Source organism: Lissotriton helveticus, chromosome 1_2 (genome assembly GCF_964261635.1).
Source record: "Lissotriton helveticus chromosome 1_2, aLisHel1.1, whole genome shotgun sequence".
NCBI classification, from domain to species: Eukaryota; Metazoa; Chordata; class Amphibia; order Caudata; family Salamandridae; genus Lissotriton; species Lissotriton helveticus.
This window is the reverse complement of record NC_136058.1, coordinates 249589030-249612696: the sequence shown is the minus strand read 5'-3', so window position 1 is coordinate 249612696 and position 23667 is coordinate 249589030. Positions and strand designations below refer to the sequence as shown.

The window sequence follows — 23667 nt, the reverse complement described above, 5'->3', positions numbered from 1 at the left end:
GCCCTGGGGAATGAGGTCCCAGGGGCAGAATACTGTTCAAGAGGAGGGTCACATGCCTCTTCACTATATTAATAAACCAGGCCCTGGGGGATGGGGTCCCCGGAACCAAATACAGCTCAAGGAGTGGGGCCATGAATACCCTCTCCATATTACTAAATCAATCCCCGGTGTATGGGGTATCCACAACTGAGTACTGCTTGGGGGGCCAGATGCCCCTATCGCTTAATTAAACAATGTGGTCAAAGGCCGCCATTTTATTTGATTTCTTTTCCATCCTGTGGGATAGTGCAAAAATTACAAGTAAATCTTTTTTTTTAAATTGCCACAGGGGACTCTATGTGGGCAGGGTATTCCTACTGTGCCCCCTTATATCATTTTTAGGTCGAGTTTAGGCAACGCTTGCACTGTCTATTCGGGCAATTGTGTATATACTTTGGGGGCTTACAGCTCATTCATTGCTTTTCATTTCAGACATGATTTGATATCTACTGGATCAAGTTCCGACATTAGCACAGAAGATAATGATGATGGTGACAATCAAGTGTGAAGAATTATAACTTTGGGTTTTCACAACAAATGCAGCTTGTTGAGACAAGCCAAAAAACTGAAGAAGGACCAACACCTCCCCCCACCCAGGAAGAGGAAGAGGGAGGAAAAGAGGAAAAGACACCAACAAAGATGCAGGATCAGATGAGGTGGCAATGAGAACACCACAGAACGAAGGTGCATTACGTCAGAAGAAGAGAAGCAAGAAGAAAAATTATCCGTTCTTAGCTTATCACACAGAAGTCTGATCAAAGATGAGATCTCTCTTTTGGAATTAGGAAAGTCATTCTGTCTGAGTTCGGTATTTAATTATGCTCAAGTCAGAATTGATCTTTATTTGCGTATAAGAAAATTAAAACTGACCATAGGTACCCCTCATGAGCACCCCCTGCCCCCCCTTCACCCTGGGGGCCGGCACGGCATTGCCGCCACGGAAAGGCATCTGCATCCGGCTATCGTAATATGGCTGGCGGTGTCTGAAAGACACCGCCAGCCATATGAACCTTTTTCCGCCCTGGCCGCAAGGAAACCGGGGCAGAAAAGAGGCGGACAGTGTTTTCGTCCGCCGCGGTCCCCCCACCCATTGTAATATGGCGGGGGAAATTGGTGGCGGATGGGCACAGATGGCGGACGGATCGCCACTGCCTGCATGGCGGTGGCGATCCGTCCGCCATCCTAATTGGCCCCTTGGTTTGGTAAGACACTTACTTGATGATAACTTTGGACATGACTGCACTTTATACATGCATTCATCATACATTTGGAACACATGCTTGTGAATATTTTTGGAAAACCGGACCAGCATGTTTCCTGGAACATAACAGAAAGCTTATCAAGATGATGCAAATCTGTCCTAAAGAGAACATGTTTATGCATAATGAAGTCCTGCATAGACAGAAGGTTGGTACCACAATGGGCACCAGCTTTGCCCCCAGGTTTGCCAATTTGGTGATGGATTGGTGTGAGAAGCAAGTGGCCTGGGAGGAAGACAACTATGAATTTGTACAGAATGTTCTAATTTGGACTCGATATATAAACAACTTGTTTATATTATGGAATGGAACAAGGTAAAACGCATGTGAGTATGTAGAGAAGCTCAACTATAATCCTTTTAACTTGAATTTAACTGCATCCATGAGTTCTAGTGAAATACAATTTTTGGACATAGTCCTAAAGATTTGTGATGGTAGTATTCATACATCGGTTTACCGTAAAGATACAGCGGGAAACAGCACATTGCACTTTACAAGTCAATATCCCAAGAACCTAAAAGAAAGTATTCCGCATGGGGAATCTCTCAGATTAAAAAGAATATGTAGCCAGGAAGAAGAGTTCAATAAACAGTTGGCACAGATGAAGGGAGAGTTCTGAAAAGGGGACATAGCTCTACAACAGTGAATTTGGCTAGGAAGAAATCTAAGAACTTAACAAGGAATCAATGGTTGTACCCAAATGTCAGACAAAAAAAGGAAAAGTCTGCCACTCGGTTGATTACGTGCTTTAATTGTACGTCAGACAAAGTGAGTCAAGTGATTAGAAGACATTGGCCAATAGCCAGAGGTGATGCAGTAATAGGAAATGGCTTATGAATGGCACCCTCTATTAGTTATAGGAAATGGAGGACCCTAGAGGGAGAACTAACTCATAGTTATTTCACCAGCAACCATAAGCAAGCTACTTGGCTGTCTAACACTTAGATTTGTATAAAGTGTAATCATTGCAAGGCATGTAATATGGTTAATTTTACATCAGAATATACCTCTTCATTTAGCCAAAAGAAGGATTAATGTTTTTTAGGTCCAGCTAGACAGCGCCTGTGCTGTCTCTTCGAGACCTGCTGTAATCAGTCAGTGGACTTCAAGTCCATTCCATTTCTTGGCATTGCTTTTCATTTGTCCAAGTTAGTGTCCTTTAAAAATCATCCTTGGATGCTAGTGGTCGGTCCTGCCTCTTTGCCCCTCATTTCTCTCTTCTGTTCCTCCCACAGAGCAGGGACTTAATACTGTGTCATTCTGCTATGGTTCTTTATCTGTTCCTTGGGGGACTATCTTTTCTTGGCTTCCTGCTCTGTTACTGTTTGTCTGTGTTCAGCTTCAGTGGCTTAGCTTCTTGCATTCAAATATAGCATTCTTCCTACCACCTCCTCTAAATGTCACAATTTTGTTATTGCTGCCTTTTTTACTGCTGCCTCCCTCACCATGCTTCTGTCCTATTGCTTGCATGTTTTTTATTTGGCATTTTGCAGTTTTTGATCACCACCGTTATTTGGGCTTTTTCCAGTAGGATATTTGCTTGGTTTGGTCTTCCTAATAAGGGGGATTGGGCTTGTTTTTCATGTATGGCCTGCAAAGGGTTTCCATCCTGACCCCTCTTTTCTGGCTTTTTATTGGATCCTGTGCTTGCCACTTACATTTCCCCCAGTTTAATGGCTGTAGCACATTTTCTTGCAATGACCAATGCCTGGAGTGTTCATGCTCTTTGGGCTCTACTTGAGTGTCTATAAAAATGTTATCACTTTGCACAGAGTTGTCAATCCTTACACGCATTGTGTCTGCCTTGAGCTGCTGTCCTGGCAGTGTGAGTGCACTGCGCATGGCGCGTGGGCAGGCCTGCATTTGCCTGTGGCACAGGAGAAGGGTGAGTCTGAAGCTTGAGCGCCAGAGACAGCTTATAGGGTCTCAGGGGTTCTGGGCTGCAAAATTTGGAACAATGTGCAGAGTAGAGGGAAAACGAGGCTGTGAGTGAATGTTGAAAAGTGCATCAGACATACCTACCTGAGAGCAGCACTCCCAAAAGCGGCCTACCGGATAAGTGCTTTGGGGCAGATTTATGTTAACTGGCGCCTCCCCAGGGATGCGCCAGTTAACATGCGCCACAGTGCGCCACTGCTCCGCCACCCATGGTGCGCCGCATTTATGATGCGGCGCACCATGGTGCAAGGCAGTGGGGATGCGTGACGCATCTCTCGTCGTACGGGCGGCGCATTGCAGGAGTCATGTCGCAAGTGCGACATGACTCCTGCAATGCACAGGAGCCACCTATTCAATGCATGCTGCGTCACCCTTACGCCTGCTTCAAGCAGGCGTAAGGAATTGAAGTAGAAAGTGACTGAGTGAAATCTCATAGATATCACTCAGCCACTTTTAGGAGGCGTTCCTGCGCAGGAACGCCTCCTCATGGCGCAGGGCTTTCCAACGTGACGCATCTAAGAGATGCGTCACGTTGTAAATAGGGCGCATTGTTTGCGCCGCCGTTGCGTCACATTTAGTGACGCAATTGCGGCGCAAGGAAGCGCAAGGGCATCATAAATCTGCCCCTTTGTTCTTTACATTTAAACATTTATTTGCAATAATTTAGGAACACCAACATTTCACTTTTTTATTTTTTCTGCACTGCAAGGCATGCACTTCTTCAGACCTCTGCTTCGTTCTCTGCTAGCTTGTTTTTCCAAGTAGAAGACTTGTGATCTAACGTTCTAACTCGTCAGGAGTAGCGCCAAGAGACTTGCGCTCTAATCCAGTGTTCCCCAGTCGACCAAGTCCTGTGAACCTCGACCGACCACTCTCCTTCCATGAGCGTCGGTGGCTTTATCTGCCACAAAGAGTGCTAACTAATACGTACATGAGCATGAATCTGTAAACCTATGCGATTGTGCTTTCAGTGGCTTGGCCTGTCTCTGCCTTTATATTACGGAACTCGAACTACCTGTTATGTGAGGGAGTGCACCTTCGCGTTCTTTGTGTGTAAAGTGTTTGTCATCTGTGAAAGTGAGGGCACCCATAGTACCCATTTATTGTTTTTATTTGTTTTTTTTTTAATGTAAGGTTGTTGCATGTGCAGTGATGCACATGCTGCTTCCGTGCCTTTATCTTTTTTTAAGTTCAGAGTAAAGTTTATTGAAAATAAAAAGGTGTCAATACAGTAATACAATAATATTGAAGAGGAGCAAAATAAGTTGGTGAATCTTTGCAAACATAATCAAATAACATATCAAAGAGAAAAATACAATAAGTATATGCAGCAGTTAAAAATCAAGTTAAAGCAAAGATTGAGAAGGAAAATTGAAAAAGAGTAGTAAATCTGTCATACATGAAAATGATTAGGAACGAGTAGGTCAATCAGGGAGGTTTGGAAACTTCTTGTTGAGGTGGTAACAAATGAAACGATTTTTTAGCAGAGGCATCGAGGTACATTGATATAGGGAGCCATAAAACAGTGCGCTTCATCGCCAATTGAGGAGGAAAAACAAAGGCAGTGTCTAATCTATGATTGTGACAGACATTATACCACCATGCTTTAATCGATATTTTCGTAAAATCTTTCCAATTGGCAGTAATTTGTTGGAATGCAACTGCTATCAGTAAATCAATAATCCGTACATCAAAAGTAACCTGGTCCCAGCACGGAGAAAGACTACCGAGAAAAATATGAGTAAAAGTAAAGGGGATTTGGGTGTGGAAGATATCGTTAATTTGGGACCAAATTTGCTTCCAGAAGTTCTGAATAATAGTGCAGGAAAAGAGCATGTGGAACAGAGTAGCAGCAGGAGTAGAACAAGACCAACAGAGATCAGGGACAGAGGGGAATCTGGTATGAAGCAGAAACGGTGTAAAAAGGAGTCTATTATAAATGAAAAATAGAGTTTGGGTGAGATTGGCAGCTCTAGAAGATTTGCGAAGTTTTATCCACAGCTTGTCCCAAAGTGAAATGGGCCAAGAAGTGGCAAAGTCACTTTCCCATTGTTCCTCTGCTTTAGATTTCGGACGAGGAAGAGATTTGGAGCGCAGGAAAGCATAGATAAGGGAAGCTTTGGAGTGGGAGGTCAGGAAAGAGTGGAGTAGTGAGGTAGGAGTAGGAGATGGAGAGAGGCTAGGAGAGTGCAGAAACTAGGCATAGATAGGCAGGATAGCTTCTTTCAATAAGAGATATTTACGTGCAAAGGAAGCAGGTAAATCAAAGGAAAGACGCAACAAGTGAAAAGATAGAAAAGTGGATTGAGAGAAAAGTTGAGAAACCCAAATCAAACCTCTCTGTCGCCAGGACTTCCAATAGAAAGGCCTGCCTTTAATAAGGATATGGGCATTATGCCATATAGTGGAGGATAAAAAATCAGCAACAGAGGAAGGGGTGGGTGGGGGAGAGGATAGAAGTAACTTGGAGGTGAATTTATGTATGGGATGAGATGATAACTGTGGTTTGCGAGTAAAAGAAAGAAATTCAGCAAAAGTAAAAGGTGAAATGGAAAGACGTTCCACATTAACCCAGAGAGGACAGGGTTCTTCGGGGTTTTGTAGCCAAAAGGAGGCCTGGCGTAAAAGAAAAGCTTTATGATAAGTAGGAAAATCAGGAAAATTAACACCTCCTTCCGATTTAGGACGTGTTAATCGGTGAAGAGACATTCGAGGCTTTTTGCCAGACCAGAGAAAAGAAGTAAGAATGGAATGAATTTTTCTGAAGAACTTCATGGGAATAGAGACAGGAATATTAGAGATGGTATACAAAACAATAGGGGATAGCATCATTTTAATAGTATCAAGGCGCCCCCACCAAGAGAGATAAAGTGGGTGCCACTTGGTTGTTAGATCAGTTAATTTCTGGATACATTTATTAAGACATAAGGAGACCGTATCTTTGATGGAGGAAGTAACATGTAAACCTAGATACTTGATGTGAGAAGAGCTCCAGGTGAAATTGGATGTAGCAAAATCAGGTTTGAAAGTGAATTTAGTGAGGGGTAAAATTTCGAGTGTCATTATTTAGTTTGTATCCAGAAATCAACGAGTATGCATGAACCTCAGAAAGGAAAGCAGGGATAGAAACAGCGGGGTTGGAAATAAAGAGCAAAATGTCATCAGCGTAAGCAGCAAGCTTGACGTGAGACTGTGAAAAGTGGAAGCCGTGAATATCAGGATTCTGTCGAAGCTTGGATAGGAAGGGTTCCAGGGCTAAGTTAAATAGGAAGGGAGATAAAGGGCAACCTTGTCGGACACCTCTGCCTAGGTCAAAGAAAGAGGAAACCAGACCATTTGCACAGACCGCTGCTCTAGGATTGGAATAAAGAAAAGAAATTAAGGACAAAAATTTGGGACCAAAGCCAAACCATTTAAGGGCAGAAAAAAGATAGGTCCATTCAACTATGCCTTTATCTTTTTGATGTCAACTATTCCCCGAGATCACATTTAATTTATTGGGGACGCGGCATGCCTGCTTTGTTAGCCACACATTGATCTCTTAGCACTCCCACAGCCTCTGCGCACAGAACCTCCGCCTGGGCTTGCTGCTGAGTGCATGGGAAGTGGCCAGCAGCCCTCTAACGATCCTGACTCAGGGCAGGCTTTTCAGGGAAACCAGCAGACCACTTTTGGCACAAATGCCAGGAGAAAGGCTTTTCCTTTTCTCTTGTCATGTCATGCTCTAATCCTAATCCACGGGCTCCCAGCTAGTACATGACCACCTGGGAGGTTCAGATTTGGAACATGCACTTTCATTTCATTCTTCTCATCCTGGTGTTGATCGCGTTCTCTGCCTCTACAAGAGGTTGGTGTTATCGCTGAAGGCTAGTGCAAATATCGTCCACTAAAATTACCAGTAGGTATTAAGTTACAAATACACCCTCTGCACCTGTGATTATGTCACAAGCTACCAGGTCTGTATTTTGTTTAGCTAATATTGCTTAGCATTGTGAAACTTGGGAGCTCATGGGGGAAGAGAACTCCCAGAATGCAGAGCACTGTTTCTCCAACCTGGATTAGCGCAGGGTGTGTAATACATAGCATGAGGTAACTTTTCCAGCACTGCCCAAACACACCTTTACCAGTGTCAGATATTGTTGCTTTTAAACACCTAATAATTTGTTAAAATCCTTTGCACGTCCTCTCAAACTCTTATGATGAGGGAGTAGTGTGTTATCGTGTTTGTCGCACAAGTGCTCTCTCACTTTATCTGCTTGTTGGACGTCACCTTGCATTTGATTTGTGCTGAGATCTACACTTGCACGTGGTTGGGCTTTACAGCAGCAATTGAAAATTGCATCATATTTCTTATCACCTGTGAGCAAAGGGTGGGTCCTGCGCCAGCAGCTTTGTTTCAATGCTGCAAGGTTTATTAACTGTGCCTGCACAGTACCAATGCTAAAATGAAGAATACAAGGGCAGGTGTCCACAATTGGTGCAGGGAGGCTGGATAGGTGACTTGGCTATAATTAGTGCAGCAATCACAGTTGCACCAGGGATGATGACTGTAACGTGCATCAGCACTGCAATTGTGTTTTTTAATATGAAATGAGTGGGCAAGAGAACTACATTTACTTGCTTATATTAGGGCATTCAATTCCCTCATACGCCCCTACCCTGGATCCATACCAGCATATGGTATATTTATTCACAGTTAGAGCAAAAGGTAATTATTTACATAGGGGTTAGTCACTCTCCTTCATTGTGCCTCATTCTACTCTTCTCCTCACTATCCTTAATTGTGTCCCTCGTGCTGCTCTTCTCTCTCTCTGTTATTGTGCCTCACGCTGCTCTTCTCCTCCTCGCTCTCTGTCCTTTTGCTTCACATGGCTCTTCTCCTCCTCACTCTCCGACCTTGTGCCTCATGCTGCTCTTCTCCTCACTCTCTGTCCTTGTGCCTAACACTGCTCTTCTTCTCTTCACTATTCATCCTTGGGCCTCACGGTGCCCTTCTCCTCACTCTCCGTTCTTCTGCCTCACGCTGCTCTTCTCCTCACTCTCCGTCCTTGTGCCTCGCACTGCTCTTCTCCTCCTCACTCTCTGTCCTTGTGCCTCACGCTGCTCTTCTCCTCACTCTCCCTCCTTGTGCCTCTCACTGCTCTTCTCCTCCTCACTCTCTGTCCTTGTGCCTCATGCTGCTCTTCTCCTCCTCACTCTCCTTCCTTCTGCTTCACATTGTTCTTCACACTCCTTCCTTCTTCTTCATGCTGCTCTTCTCCTGTTAGGTTTGAAAATCCTATTCCCACAATGCACTTGTTTCATACTATATTAGGTTAGCAGTGTGTGGCTAAATAGATGCTATTTATATTCACGTTATGCAACCCACTGAGTTATACCTGTAATGTGCAAGCTTTAGTTAACAAGTGTGACTCCATTTTGAATTTTGTAATCCCTATTAAGCTGCTTAGGCTGTGTCTGAACTAGGCCTCATCTTTCGTATTGCACGCCTCAGCAGAACACTGTATTTTGTTATTATTTCCGACTTACTAATGAATAGGCCATTCTGTCCTCGCATACCTATCCAAGTGTGTAGTTCTGTTCCCATGTTAGGAGACGCTAAGACTCAGCACGGTGACCTCAACTTCCATCTGGCAGGTGGTAGCCCATCTCCCTATGCCTTCTTTGTTCATGTTCGGCCCAGGCCGGTAAATTTCCATTGTGGGCGTGGTTGGAGGTTTCTTCAGAAAAAATATTACACACTGTCGACTGTTGGGGGGTCAGTCCCTCGGCAGACATCTTAGGGTGCAGGTCTGATTGGACTCCTCTGCAGAGTATTGCTAATAAAATGTAAGTTTGTACTCTCTACTGTCTGACCGACTCTTCATTTTTGGGAAGGCATAGCAGGTGGTTGTAGGAAAATCCGATTGGCCCTTGAGGGCCATTTTCTTCACTCATCACTCTCCTTACTTATGCTTCATGCTGCTCCACAACTAACAATTACAATCCAACTCACATAATTCCACTGCACACCACATACATAAACATAATTACACATGGGTAAAAGACATTGCCAAAAGCTCTAACTCAAACAAATGTGAGACCTATTGCATTTCCAATGATTCTTATTGCAACACAGATTACTGTGTATATGTTTTAGCCTGCCCCTGCTTTCTTATGTATGCAGGTAGTACCATCTTTCCCCTTAAGAAAAATATATTAGAGCAGCAACGGGCGACAAGAATTCATGGTTTTAGTTATCCTGTGGTGAGACACTTCTATGAAAGACATGATAGTGACCCGGGAAGACTAAACTATTTTGCGGCAGACAGAGTACCCCTCAATATGAGAGGCGGGAATGGTGTGATGAAAGAAAGACGTCTGGAATCCAGATATATTCTGGACTTACATATGAAGTCCCCTGCAGGATTGAGTAGAGGAGAGGTGAGGAAATGAAAGTCCATGTGGGATAACTGTCTCTGATCTCATGCTGCTGCGCTTTTACTCTGCTATTATGACCTGGATCTTTAATATGAAGGAATCTCAGAAGAATTACATTGCCATTTTCTGAATGTTAAATATATGAAATGTGGGCCCTGTTCTATTTTAATGACTTATATGAACTCTTCAGATGTGCTTGTATAATTTGTAAAGATGGGTTATTTATATGCATTGTTATTTAAATATGAATTTGATAAGATTTTGTGATATGGAGCGAAACAGTGGTTAGATGTTGCGTTTTAGCACATTTGAGAGTGGTTTTTTCACTGAAATACCTATAGAGGATATACTATATTAGAATGACTATTTCTATTTTTTATTTTTGTGCAAACCCTTAATGTAATGAATATTTATTATTTACTGCTACATGATTGCTATTTTGCACATACAATGAGGTTCTGAGTAGTTTTATATATACATGCACATTTATAATTTCTTATTTCTCATATATATATATACACATATATATATGTATGTATATATTTCAGCAGTTATAGTTAGTCAGCTACCTATAACTAGCGCCCATGCAACGTACTGCTTATGACCTCACATATTACATTGTGCATGACATGGTCAGTGACATCATTGATGACCTCTCAAATGACATCACTGATGACATTAGCCAGTGATTGTGAGTGTTTTAAAAAAGTTTGTTAAATATATACCAAGGTGTGTTGGTGAGTCAATGGGTGTATGAGTGCATGTATGAATGATTCATTGGGTGTGTGATTGACTGTATAAGTGAGTGATTAGATGTCTCAGTGAATGTATGCATGAGTGACTGGTTGTGTGAAAGTCTGTATCTATCTGTCAGTTGGCGTCTAAGTGGCTGTATGGGTATGTGAGTGGGTACATGAGATTCTGTGTAGGTGAGTAATCGGTTGTCTGAGTACCTCTATGGGTGCCTGAGTGTTTGTATTGGTGAGTGACAGGGTGAGTCAATGGCTGTATGGGTTAGTGAGTGTGTGTGCGGGGCTAGATGGGTATGTGTGCGTGTAAGGCAGTATAAGGGAGTGATGTGGTGTGTGAGTGACTGAATGGGTGAGAGAGTGAATGTGAGAGTGGCTTTATGAGCGAGTGTGTGCTTGTGTCAGTGACTGTATAGGTGGGTAAGTGTTATTATCTGTATGAGTGAGTGTTTGTGTTATTGTATGGGTGAGTGAGTGGCTGTGTGATTGACTGTATGGGTGAGTGATTAGGTATGTGAGTATCTCAATAGATGACTGACTCAGTCTGTGAGTGGCTATATGGGTGCAAGAGTGGATATGTCACTGACTTTATTAGTGAGTAACTGGCTGTATGAGTGGCTGTATAGGCGAGTGAGTGGCCGTGTTAGTACTGGTATGGTTGTGTTAATGGTTTTCATGTTGGTAGTATGGAAGTTGGAGTGGGTGTATGAAAAGTTATATGGGGTGTGAGTGGGTGCATCAGAGATCTATGGATGTCATCAGTGATGTAATTTGAGATATCATCATAGATTTCACTGACTGTGTCATGAGGGATGTAATATATGAAGTCATAAGCAGTGCATTGTGGGGGCGTGAGTTATAGTTAGCTCATTAACTTAACTGCTAAATTTCTCTGGTTTTGTGATAGTGAAACCAGAGCCTAACTATAACGTAAGAAAAACCAAAGGTGATGATGGACGGAGCGTTGACAATACAAACACTCATCCCCAGTCAACTGATCTGGGTTTAATCCATCACCGTTCTTTAGCTCACTCCGCCACCCCAGTTCAGACATGGCCATATGCAAATCAGTTTGACCCTGTGCCTCATGGGAACAGTCCAGCCCGAACTGCCAAGCCATGTCTTCCCTGGACCAGAATCAACTGGGGGTGAGTGTTTGATTTGTTCAAACGCTCCGTCCATCATCCCCTTTTGTATTGCTTTGTTCGCCCTAAGTGTGGCAGGGTATGCTCAGACGTGAGTCCCTTGTTCACTTGGCCACTGGATTCAAGATAGCCTGGCTGATGAGGATTATGAATCCGAAACCGGTCCCAGGATGCTTGTTTCCGGTCCAGGGAAGACATGGCTTGGCAGTTCGGGCTGGACTGTTCCCATGAGGCACAGGGTCAGACTGATTTGCATATAGCCATGTCTGAACTGGGGTGGCTGAGTGAACTAAAGAATGGTGATGGATTAAACCCAGATCAGTTGACTGGGGGTGAGTGTTTGATTTGTTCAAACGCTCCGTCCATCATCCCCTTTTGTATTGCTAACTATAACGTCCCTGTAACCTTTGTTTTTTTCAGAGAACTTCTAAGATTTGTTTTATTCCATTTTCTAACTATAATGTCCCAGTAACTTTAGTTTTTTTCAGAGAATTTCTAAGTTTTGTTAATGCTAATTCCTAACTATAATATCCCTGTAACCTTTGTTTTTTTCTGTGAATTTCTATGTATTTCTGACTAGTAGTCATGTTTGCAGAGTAGTGGAGAAAGGGGGCTGGGCCTCTGGCCAGCTCTCAGGAATCCCGTCATGTAAAACTTCCAGGAGGTACCCGGAGAGCTTCTTGCCCCCCAAGGTCCCTTAAAGTAAAGTGGACTTCATCCCCCAACCAGTAGTGCACCACGAGCTCCGTTTGCAGAGAAGTGGAGAAAGAGACGTGGCCTCCGAAATGCCTCTTAGAAATGCCTGCTTGGAGGAGTGAGTGGGAGAGTCAGTGGCTGTATGGATTAGTGAGTGCATTTGTGCGGGGCGGTATGGGTGACTGAGTGTGTGTATGGTTGTGTTGGTGGTATATGGTTGAGTAACTGCATATGTGAAAGGCAGAATAGGCGAGTATTAGATAAAATGAATGACTGTGTGAGTGAGTGATTGTGTGAGTGGCTGTATAGGTGAGTGAGACTGTGTTAGTATCTGTATGAATATCTGAGTGGGTGTATGTATAACTGTATAGGTGAAAATGCCTCTTGGAAAAGTTCAACCACAAATTGCCTCACGTCCCCCCCCCCTTCAAGTCCCTCCGGAACCCCTAAAATTCTAAGATTGTTTCTTCTCAGCCTATTTTCCAAATCAGTTAATTTCCATAGTATGTCCTCCTTCTGTGCCCCAATCAAATCATTTGCATTCTTCTGGGCAACTAGAGCATCTTCAAGGTTGGAAATCCTTTCCTCTGCTTCCCCAATTCTAGTTGCTATTTCCGTGCAAGTTTTTGCTACTCTCCGAATAGAATTCTGGACTCTACGACAGACTCCCTGGGTACGGACATTCTCTTGGCGTGACTCCTCCCGATGCACAATGATTGTTTGATAGATAAGTGATAGTGTGATCTCAGAGGGTGGTAATTCAGATTCCTGAAAATGTGTTGTGGTTATCACCACCAACCTGCCTTCCTCTGGACCATCAGTTAGGGAGTTGTCTATAAGTGAGAGACCCTGCACCCCCAAACCCTCTCTCACAGGACCCCGAGTTTTCTGCCCATTCCCCTTTCGAACTGTCCGGGGAAGCCGGGGACCCAGCCCACTACTCAGGATATCATTCTGACGCCAATCCCCATTGTCACTGCCATCATCCATCCAGTCAGGATCAATCTCCTCTTCATCCAGAGGTGACTCAGTATTCTCTGATAGAGAAAAAAAACTGTTCGCCTTCGAGCTCTTTGCAGAGCTGATTAGTTACATCCAAGGCCTGGCTAGTAGTATCACTTAACTTATTAACAGTTATACTGGCCGCAGGCATATGTACCAGAACGGGCGCTTCACTTCCTAACTGAACTACGTTTCCCAGAATGCAGTTCACCGGATTACTCAAATCCATACTGGAGTCTATTCTTTGTGTGTTTTGCACCAAGTAATCCTCCGCGGTCCCCTGTCCAGGGGCCACAGATATCTTCTCATCGTTATCCTGTGCAGAGGGGGTACTGCCATTTTTGCCAACACATACAGATAAAGACATTGTTGATGCCCCCCTGCCTCCGCCTCAGAAGCTTTTAACACACCCTCAGTCACTTGCGTTACTACGCCAGGATTTTTAGTTTTAGAATGTATCTGGTTAAACAGACCAGGTACCGTCTTTGCACCTCCTTTTGCACCTCCTTTTACAAACATACCATTACGGGCTGCTCCAGCTCCTGCCGGTTTCTCACTGCTCCGGTCCTCTAGCGCAGTGGCAGCAGACTCGTTCTGTGTCTCCCGGTCGTTCACAGATCCCCCAGTGGCAGCTGCCGCGGAGCGTGCTCGCGCTGCTAGTGCAGCCTTAGAAATTACCTTCGGCGCCATAGCGCAGCAGCCAGTATGGAAGCACTGGAGGGTTGAAACCAAGCGCCACACAGCACGATGAAGCGCCCGATTGACACTAGCAGGATCCGATAGCCAGGTAACAAATCTGAACATAAGGCGAAAATCTGGAATCAATTTCCCCGCATTTTCCTCAAGCTCTTATTGCACGGAGAAGGCAATAACCGGAGAAACCGCCTAAGAGGCTTATTGCAGCTGGGGTTAGGTTCCGTGTGAGAGAACGCCAGCTCACACAGCCAAACGGACGGCCACCATCTTGCCCCGACCCAGAGCAGTGCTCAGTGCGGCCCCTTGGTGTGCACGCGCTGGATGCACGACTCATAATCTATAGGGTGCACGACTCCAGCGCCTTTAGTGCACACCTTTGACGCGTTTGGGAGCCGGCATTGCTTTTCCACATGGGGAGCTACTAACATGCAGCTCCCCATGTGAAAAAGCAATCTGATTTAGATTTTGAAAGAGAGAACAGATTTCCTTGATATGGGAGGGCTGGATGGACACCCTGGGACACTGCAGGAGCTGGCCCTCCCACAATACATAAAGCCCCGGGGAGTGGTGGTCCCCGGGGCTTTGGAGACCTTGCAGCCCCCCCAGCCACTTTTATTGTAGCCCCCGGGGGTGACGGGGCCCTCGAGTGCTTCAGGAGGGGGTCCATGCAGTCCCCCTCCCACAATTCATAAAGCCCCAAGGGGTGGTGGTGCCTGCGACTTTGGGAACCTTGGACCCCTCCCCCACCATTTTTTTTTAGCCCCAGAGGGTGACAATCCCCGGGGCTGGGGGGCCCCTCTGGGCCTCCCATAAAATGTAATAATTTTGCCCCCGGTATTTATTTTTGTTTTTTTCTATGGCAGTGACCGCGCACCCTGCACCTGCTGGGTCTTTTAAAAAAAAACAAATTAAAAAATTGTGGGCCCTGGGGGTCCTTCTGAGACCCCCTAAGCAGGTCTAGAGGGTAAACGTATTTCTACCCTGCCCCCTTTCTACGTTTTGCACACATATTCCACTGACTTCTTCTGCCTCGCTTCTACCGAGGCACAAAATGGCTGCCAACAGTTCCTGGTTTCGAATGTTGACAACCACTTGACAGCCAATTAGCATTCAGCACGTGATCCGAAGAGTGCGGTTACAATACACTCACGGTCCGCTGATAGTCTGCGGATCCCCGCGCCCATAGATATATAAATGCTTTTAACTGTAATTTTCTCAGGAACTACTGAACAGATTGACACAATTTAAGCAAAAGGCACAAGTCTGAACCGAAGACTACATCTTTGCCAAATTTGGTGTAATTCCGTTCAGCAGTTCGGGCTGTAGCTGTGGCTAAAAGTCCTATGGGAAATTTGCTTGGGAAAACACGTTTTGGGAACCCCACTTTTTTCTCGGCACCCACTTGACGAATCACCGTGAAACTTTCCGGATAGGAGCGGACTGGAGCTGATCGTAAGTTTTGAAGATTTCGCGAAGAATCGTCAATTGGCGCCAAAGTTATTCCTAATAGAATGTTGCGGATTTCCTACTGAAAATAGGTCCTAACTATAACTACCTAATTGCGACCGCCAGTAGGTAATATATATATATATATAAGAAGGCACTCAACATCACCCTCACCATCAGGCATACAACGCAGCTCACCTATTTGCTCCAGCATTTGTTTTAACATGCCAACGCGTTTCGAGGCAGGACGCCTCTTCTTCATGGGCTGCTCGTCAAACGTCACACTGAAAGCGCACATCTTTTCCCGGCAGCTTTTATTTCCAAAATGGCCCATAGTGGGCTTGCTTGTTACAGAGGACTTAAAATGCTTTGTGGGACATGTGGTCCCTGATGTGAGCACAATATTTTCTTTTAGTAAGTTCAATGGGCGTCTGTACATTAAAAGCATTATTCTGTCCTTTAGTAGGGTTAGGAACATCATGACTGGCTTTTCTTCGCATATGGAATGATGTGCTGTACGGAGTCAAGGTCAAAGGAAATATATATATATTCATATATTTCCTTTGACCTTGACTCCGTACAGCACATCATTCCATATGAGAAGAAAAGCCAGTCATGCGGCATTAGCATAAGCATTGTGGGACAACAGTTTGGCACTAAGCAGCTTTATAATGAATGCACTGTTTATGAACATTACTGCAAGATGAAAGAAAATCACGCTATACAGCACAAACGGAATGTTCGATGCACGTTCAAAATGACTATGATGGTGCATTCTGGGACCTGAGGTACTTTTCTACAGGCACGTGACCACTTGGTTTTATTATAAAATGCTCACCTGTGAACAAGGCATCAGTGATGGCGAAACGCGTAAGGAGAAGTATGAGCATGGATTGTACAAGATGAAGACGAATAAAGTCAGCTGCCTCATAAGTCGTCGTTGGGCTCATTCTGTTGGTGGCTTCCCGCATTCTTCCAGGATCTCCATTCCTGGCCATGAGCCCGCCCTGCAGAACCGGAGGCCCCCAGCAAAGTGGAGGTGTTTTTTCTGTGATATATATATATATATATATATATATACATATATATATATATATATATATATATTACCTACTGGCGGTCGCCAGTAGGTAGTTATAGTTAGGACCTAGTTTCCATAGGAAATCCACAACATTCTATTTGGAATAACTTTGGCGCCCGTGGACAAATCTTCGTGAATTTCTCCAAGAAAATGGCCTGCTCGGTTCCGCTCCTTCCCTGAAAGTCTGGGGGTGATTCGTCAAGTGGGGTCCGAGAAAAAAGGGGGGCCCAAAACGTGTTTTCCCCATGCAATTTTCCTTAGGGACCTTTAGCCAGGGCTACAGCCTGAACGGCTGAATGGAATTACACCAAATTTGGCAGAGAGGTAGAGTTCGGTTCGCAGATTGTGCTTTTTGTTAAATGGTGTAAATCCGTTCAGTAGTTTCTGAGAAAATTGCAAGTAAAATCATAGCGATATCTAGAGTCGGAGTTCAGTACGTGTACTGAAATCTGTTCAATTACGAGAACGAGCTGCATGCTGATTGGTTGTGAACTGTCTGTCAACACTCGAAACCAGGAAGTGTTGCTGGCCATCTTGTGCCTCGCTAGAACCGAGTCACAAGAAAACAGTAAAACAAAGTGGAGAAATAAGGGAAGGGGGTATGGTAGAGATATTCTGACCCTCTAGGCTTGCTCAGGGGGTCGTACATGGATGTTTAGGCTCAATATTTTATTGAATTTTTTTTAGAGAAAAATCGTGGTGTACGCGCATGTAAATACCTACAATTACGAGCAGGAGCTGCATGCTGATTGGCTGTCAATACCGCAAACCCGGAAGGGTTGGCAGCCATGTTGTTTGTCGGGAGAGCAGAGTCACAAGAAAACAGTAAAACAAAGTTGAGAAATAAGGAAAGGGGGCAGGGTAGAAACATTCTGACCCTATAGTCTTGGTCAGGGGGTGGTACATGGATCTTTAGGCTCAATTTTTTAAATAAAAAATTGCGGGGTACTCGTGCAGTACTTGTACGCGGTGTAAAAGGTGAAAAAAAAAGTAGAAGTCAGTTTTATTCATTAGGTCCCGGGGGCAAATTACGGGGGTCATTTTTCTGCATAATGGGGGCTTGTAAGGTGCCTCGAGCACTGGGGAACGGCACTTCTCTGGTTTTATTTTGAAGTATGCGGGGGGGAGTTACGGTCCTACTCCCCGCAGTCTCGGGGAGCGGCACCCCTCGGGTCTTTTTGAAAAAAATATATGTTTTGAGCTCTCCCTCCCTCTCTCACCGTACACGTCGCGGGGAACCCCACCTTTCTTGGGCAGTGATTTGTAAAATGACCTTCCAGCTCCGGGTACCTGCATTGTCTGGAGTTTTTTATTAATGTTGGGAGGGTGGGCTTGATAATACGTCCTTGTTAATTCCCATAGAAGCCCATGTTCTGGTGTTAACATGGGCTTCTATGGGAATTAACAAGGGCATATTATCAAGCCCAGACGCGGCCTCTGGAGAGAGTTGCGGTGAGACAGGCGGAGCGAGGGAGGGGCAGGGTGGTGGGGGTGATAAAGAACGGAATCTGGATGATTGTAGGTAAGTAAACAATTAAATTCATAAAACGAATTTCGGGCCACATTATCAACAACATAAGGCGATACATTACCGCCGCCTTAATCGGCAGGAAACTGCCAATAAAGCGGCGATAATGGTCTTGATAATATGCCCTTGTGAATTTCCATAGCAGCCCAGGTTAACACCAGAACCTGGGCTGCTATGGGAATTTACAAGGGCCTATTATCAAGCCCATTATTGCGCTTTATCAGCAGTTTTCTGTCGATAAAAGCGGCTATAATGTATCGCCTTATGTTGTTCATAATATGCCGCTTCGTTCCGTGCGGCATATAATCAAGGACCGGTGTTAAAATTATCGACGTTTTATCGTATTCGTAGCGTATGCTGAGAATTATTAGCAGTAGAAACTATGGTGTGATCGCTCTCTCACTGTCAAATGAGAGCACAGGGCGCGCTATGAGAATAGTTAGAAGTGGTCACTCATTGGAGATCCGATTCAGCTGTGTGTCTTATTGTACGATGTTAGGCAATGCTTACATGATTACGCTAACTGAGCGTGTGGTTTGATTAAATAAAAGTTGTGTTAACTCCTCTGCATGGGAAGCTGGATGTTTCCATCTGGCTGTCGATTTTGACCTTGAAAGCAGACTCAACCAAATGAGTCATATAAGAACGCTATTGTCTCAAAAAGAGGTCGCTCTTACGTCTGCTAGAGAAACATTTGTCCTTCATGTAGCAAATACCCGCACAGAAGTGTATGCTTGTTAAATACAGACGTGCCGTGGAATTTTAGGGAGTTAATTTAGACTATCCTTAATGCGTCCTCGAGTAGGGGGTTAGCTTACTTTTTTTTAAATTATAAGAATTGGTCTTGTGACTTCTGTAGAAAGTATATTTGGTGTCTTGTCAGTGTTTTTTCATTGCATTTTTTGCAGTATCTTTGATGAATTGTGCTTAATGGTCACGTTAGTTGCCAGTGTGCTTGTATTAATTTGTTTACTTAAAAATGGATGCACATCTTGCAGCAGACGACAATATTTTTCGGTTGCTGCTGGTCCGCAACCGAATGCTTAGTTACTATGGCGCGCTGCCTCTTGCAACGTTGAGTGCAGCTTATGGATTATCGTTTTGATTCTCTTTTTTCACATGCGTTCAGCCTGTCTTCCATTGCCTGAGCTGTGATTTCGACTGGGCCCTGAATTTATGTCTCTGCAGTACGGTGTCTCCCAACGCGGATTATGACCAGTTGATGAGTCCTTTAGTGGTTCATGACGTGCTCTGTTCTGGCGGCGGGATTATGGCCTTAGCAGCGACACATGGAATAATGGGACGTTGGGACGTTTTTGCAGCGGCGCTTGAGTTCTTGGCACGCAGTTACATTCAAGGTGCCCCGAGTTTTCCTCCGATGGAGATAGAGGCTCCGGTCGTTGAGGAACATGTATGTTCATTCCCACTATTGAATTGGATGGCTGAATTGTTTTCAGATGAGAACAATGGCTTCCTGCTGGAGGCTGTTGCTACTTACTGTGCTTACATGCTGTTGGATTAAGACTGATTTTTCTGTGTATTCTTTATTTTTTAGCTACTGCTTTCTATCAAAGAGCGAATAACTTTTTTTTGTAAATGTGAACTTGACTCTGGTTTTTAGTCTTGGAGTGTGCGTTTCTAAGTGGCACACGTTTATATCACGTGCTTTGATGAAGAAAGGGTGCCGTGGGGCTGAGGCTTTCACTCACATCCTGTTAAGTTAGCATGGGTTTATTAGAAGCTTACACGCTATTTTTGCTTTCCTGCTCTGCTTTGCACGTGACACATACTTGTGATATTGTTTAGAGAAGGCTGAGTATTTTGTTTTATATGAGAATAATTTGGTATGCTAGATTTGTAAAGTTTAGTCAAAGTAAAAACAGTCTACAAGGGATTTTACTTGTTCAACAACTCAAAAACTTCACAAAAGATTTTAAGTCTGTTAAATGTAATCAGACTCACGGGTGTCCTACTATGACAGCCCCTAGAATGTAGTTAATACTGCACAACAAACTATACAAAGCACACGGAAAATTCTAGTTATGGAAAAATATAATTATCTGATTTTTGCATGTTAAAAAAGAAGTTCAGAAGGGTACGATTAAGTAGATATCAGCAAAACAGGTTATGACAAAAGTGTACAACTTAATTTGAACACACAGTTCCTAACATACGCCAACTCCTGGGGATGACAAAGCAAATATTAGCCAAAGATCAATAAATATTGCTTATGAAAAACAATTTTTCTTGGAGATGACGTGAACAGTCGACGTTTCGATCTTTGTGGCTTCAGTCCGTTAGACCATCTTCAGGACAAAAAACTTTATGCAGGATATACAGCCTTCTTTGGTAATCCAAAATGGGGACAGTTCCACCAGGAGACAGGATACCATGTAGAAAGCAGCGTGGATCACACTAGCAATGTCAAACAGCGTAAGAATCACTGGTCATGACGGACAACAGAGATATCAAAAAGATTAAGCCGGCGGCAGGTCTTCATATATTCAGGGATAATACCCCAAGCTACAATTTAACAATCAATCTCAAGTGATGGCTGACTGCTGGAGGTATTCTCGAGCACAGGGGCACGTAGAAGCAGTCAATGGTTCCTGCTGCTGCAATTCGGCCAAAATGCGTCCGAGGATAAACGAGATTTGAAAAGTGCCTCGCTAATTTTGTGTGTATAGTGAGAGCATAAAACATCAAAGTTATCTTGAATACTGTGTCTGTTCAGAATGATCCTCGGAAGTTCGAGCCAAAATACATGCGCAGTTGTGTCCACCTTTGATACTTGCGCTTTTCATAATGCATTGTGGAGGCAAAGTTACAAACAGTTGGAGAACATTCATAACCTGATAGTTTGTGAAGCACTGAATGTTATCTATTACTGCTGAGTACCAGAGGTATGGGTCTGATCATGTAATCATATGAGACTTTCTGTAGTTATAAACTAATCTGCTAGGTAGGGAGGGTGAAATGTAGGTATATTTTAAATTTGTTTACCTTTAGTATTATAGGATGCTTTTTCCGTTTGTATCTTATAGAATAGTAACAATGCTGACAACCTTGTTTGTGATAATATGTTTGGTTGTATTATCTAAGGTACTGTGCATGAGATTTTGGCGTTAGAAATAAACATTTCAAAATTGCACGTTCCTTTATTTACATCTTGTATTGGACTGGTGTAAGAGCATAATGAAAGAGTGCTATTGTTATCCACGTTACTTCATGTAATCTAAGTGGCATGTTCTGGGTTGACTAGTCGTTGGTGTTTTTGTTGTAGGGCAGTGGTTCCCAAACTTTTGAATCCTGAGAACCTAACATAGAGTCACCACTGGAAGCTGTGGAACCCCAAACAATTTGTAGGATTGAAATTTCAAACATTAAAACTGTAATTCGGAAACAATTAACACATATGTGCACACAAAACAAATACTCAAATTACTAATGATTTTAGTGGCATATTTACAAGCTCCTATCACCATGGGAACATCACTTTCTGAGAGTTTTCTGCGGCGATAGGGGCTTTGCCGTATTTACAAGGCAACGTTAAGCCAATTAGCGTTGCTTAACGGTCCCTTGTAAATAAGACTCCCTTTGACACAATGCTTAGCGTGTCATGTCATGAGTGATGTAATATGTGATGTCATCAGCAGTGCATTGCGGGTGCGCGAGTTATAGTTAGCTGAACTAACTATAACGGGGGAATTTCAATGGTTTTGTATGAGAGAAATGTCCAGATAACTATAACATGGGTGAAACCTATGGTTTTTTCAGTGAATTTCTAAGGTTTTTTAAATGCTAATTCCTAACTATAACGTGTGTGAAACCTATGGCTTTTTCAGTGAATATATATATATATATTTAGATAGATAGGTAGGTAGATAGATAGTTAGATATTCACCAAGAAAAGGTTACTAGGACGTTTTAATTAGGTTCATATTTTACACACGCAAATCCATAGAAATTCAGCAGTTATAGTTAGAGTCATCTGAAGAAACTATAACTTGAGTCCTCACTTAAGCATAAATCATGCCATCGTCATGCACAGTTTTCTCATCAATAATTTTATAGCCAGATGTCATAGAAGATGTCATGAGTGATGTAATATGTGGGGTAGTTTTACAACATTTTAAGAACTATTAAACAAAATCAGTCTGGAATGAGTGATTTGGATGACATTGTCAAGCACAAAGAATGCAACAATATTCACATTTGCCACAAGGGGTTGTTTTAAATGTCTTTCAGCTTTTAGATTTCCATTTTTGATCAAGTTCTGCTATTGAAACCAATCCCAGATATTCCCTAACAAAATTACTGTCCTGAGAGTTGGGTGTGTATGGTTTTGCAGGAATCACAGCCACTTTGTGGAATAGTGCCACATAGGTGATGTTGTTTTTTAAATTAAAAGAGCTTGAGGAATTCAGTCCACTAAAATTTGGGCTATCGGCAAACCTTATGATAACAAGTTTTGGTAGCTGTCCGAAAAATACATTTAGTTTTTGGGTTAACCTTGTGCTGGTGGGCATTCTGAATATGTTCAGAGCAACTCTTTTACCAGCATACTTGATGTTTGATAGCTATAAAGCTTCGACATGTGCCAGTAAACACTGGATGACACTCTCACTATCTTTACATATAAATTAGCAGAAAGTTTAAAAAGTTTATTTTGATCTGATATGACAGAACACATCTTTGTATCACTATGCTTGATCTTACTACCAATACCCTTAATGAGTTGGGAAAAGAGATCAATATGTATTCAGCTGAGAAGGCCAAACTGCTTACTTCTTCATGTAAAGCTGGCTCTCTTTGGGGTGGATTGGTGTCCATGAGTAATTGAGTCACTATCTTGTCCAGTCAACGGTTTCAGTAATTTAAACCTGTGCTCAACCCCCAGTAGCTGTGGCTTAGAGGAGGTTCATTCAACTTAGAGAAAATCTTTCAAGAGTTTGGAAGTACCAAAATATTAAAAAATTTGAATACACCGCACAATAAAAATCCCACTCCAATTTATAAACCTATAGAACAAATTAGTAAGCAAAATGGCACCAAAACTACAGAAATCCAAAGATGGGAGCCTAAAATATGATTTTTTTAAAGATTTAAGTGAAAATAGCATCAGAAATTGCAGGTCTCAAACGGATGTCAGTGGTCATGGTATACCACGGAATAAATGGAAGTATTGTAAGAGCTCTGTAATTTTGTTATTTATAAAGTCAGGGCGCTTCAACCAGCGTTCGGTAGCCAGGATGCCCAAGCCACTGCGGTGCCTTCAGTTCAACCAGCTCTTTCTCCCATCAAAGTCACCATTACTACTTTTAATGTTATATCACTGACGGACTGTCTGGGTGCGCTATCCTCTCTCAAATCAGGTTCCCCCAATGATCCCTGTCCCACCAAACTCATGGCTAGCGTGGCTGCTGTTATCAACCCTCCCCTTAATCAGCTGATTAATACCTCGCTGACATTGGCCTATGTTTCTACTGAGTGGAAACAGGCACTGCTTACCCCTCTTATCAAAAAGACGACTCTGGACCCTAACCTCACGGCAGTTACCGTCCTATCTTTCTGCTCCCTGCTATTCCCAAACTGCATGAGAAAATGGTTAATAAGCAGCTGACCTCATTTATTGAACAGCATGGCCTTCTGCATCCAGCTCAATCTG

General features: G+C 43.3%; 1 protein-coding gene across 1 annotated transcript in view; it reads right to left on the bottom strand.

The window, feature by feature from the left end:
- LOC144800466 (vitamin D3 hydroxylase-associated protein-like) overlaps positions 1–23667 on the bottom strand; it is a 504232-nt gene that overhangs the window by 392309 nt on the left and 88256 nt on the right. The gene's annotated exons all lie outside the window — the stretch shown is intronic.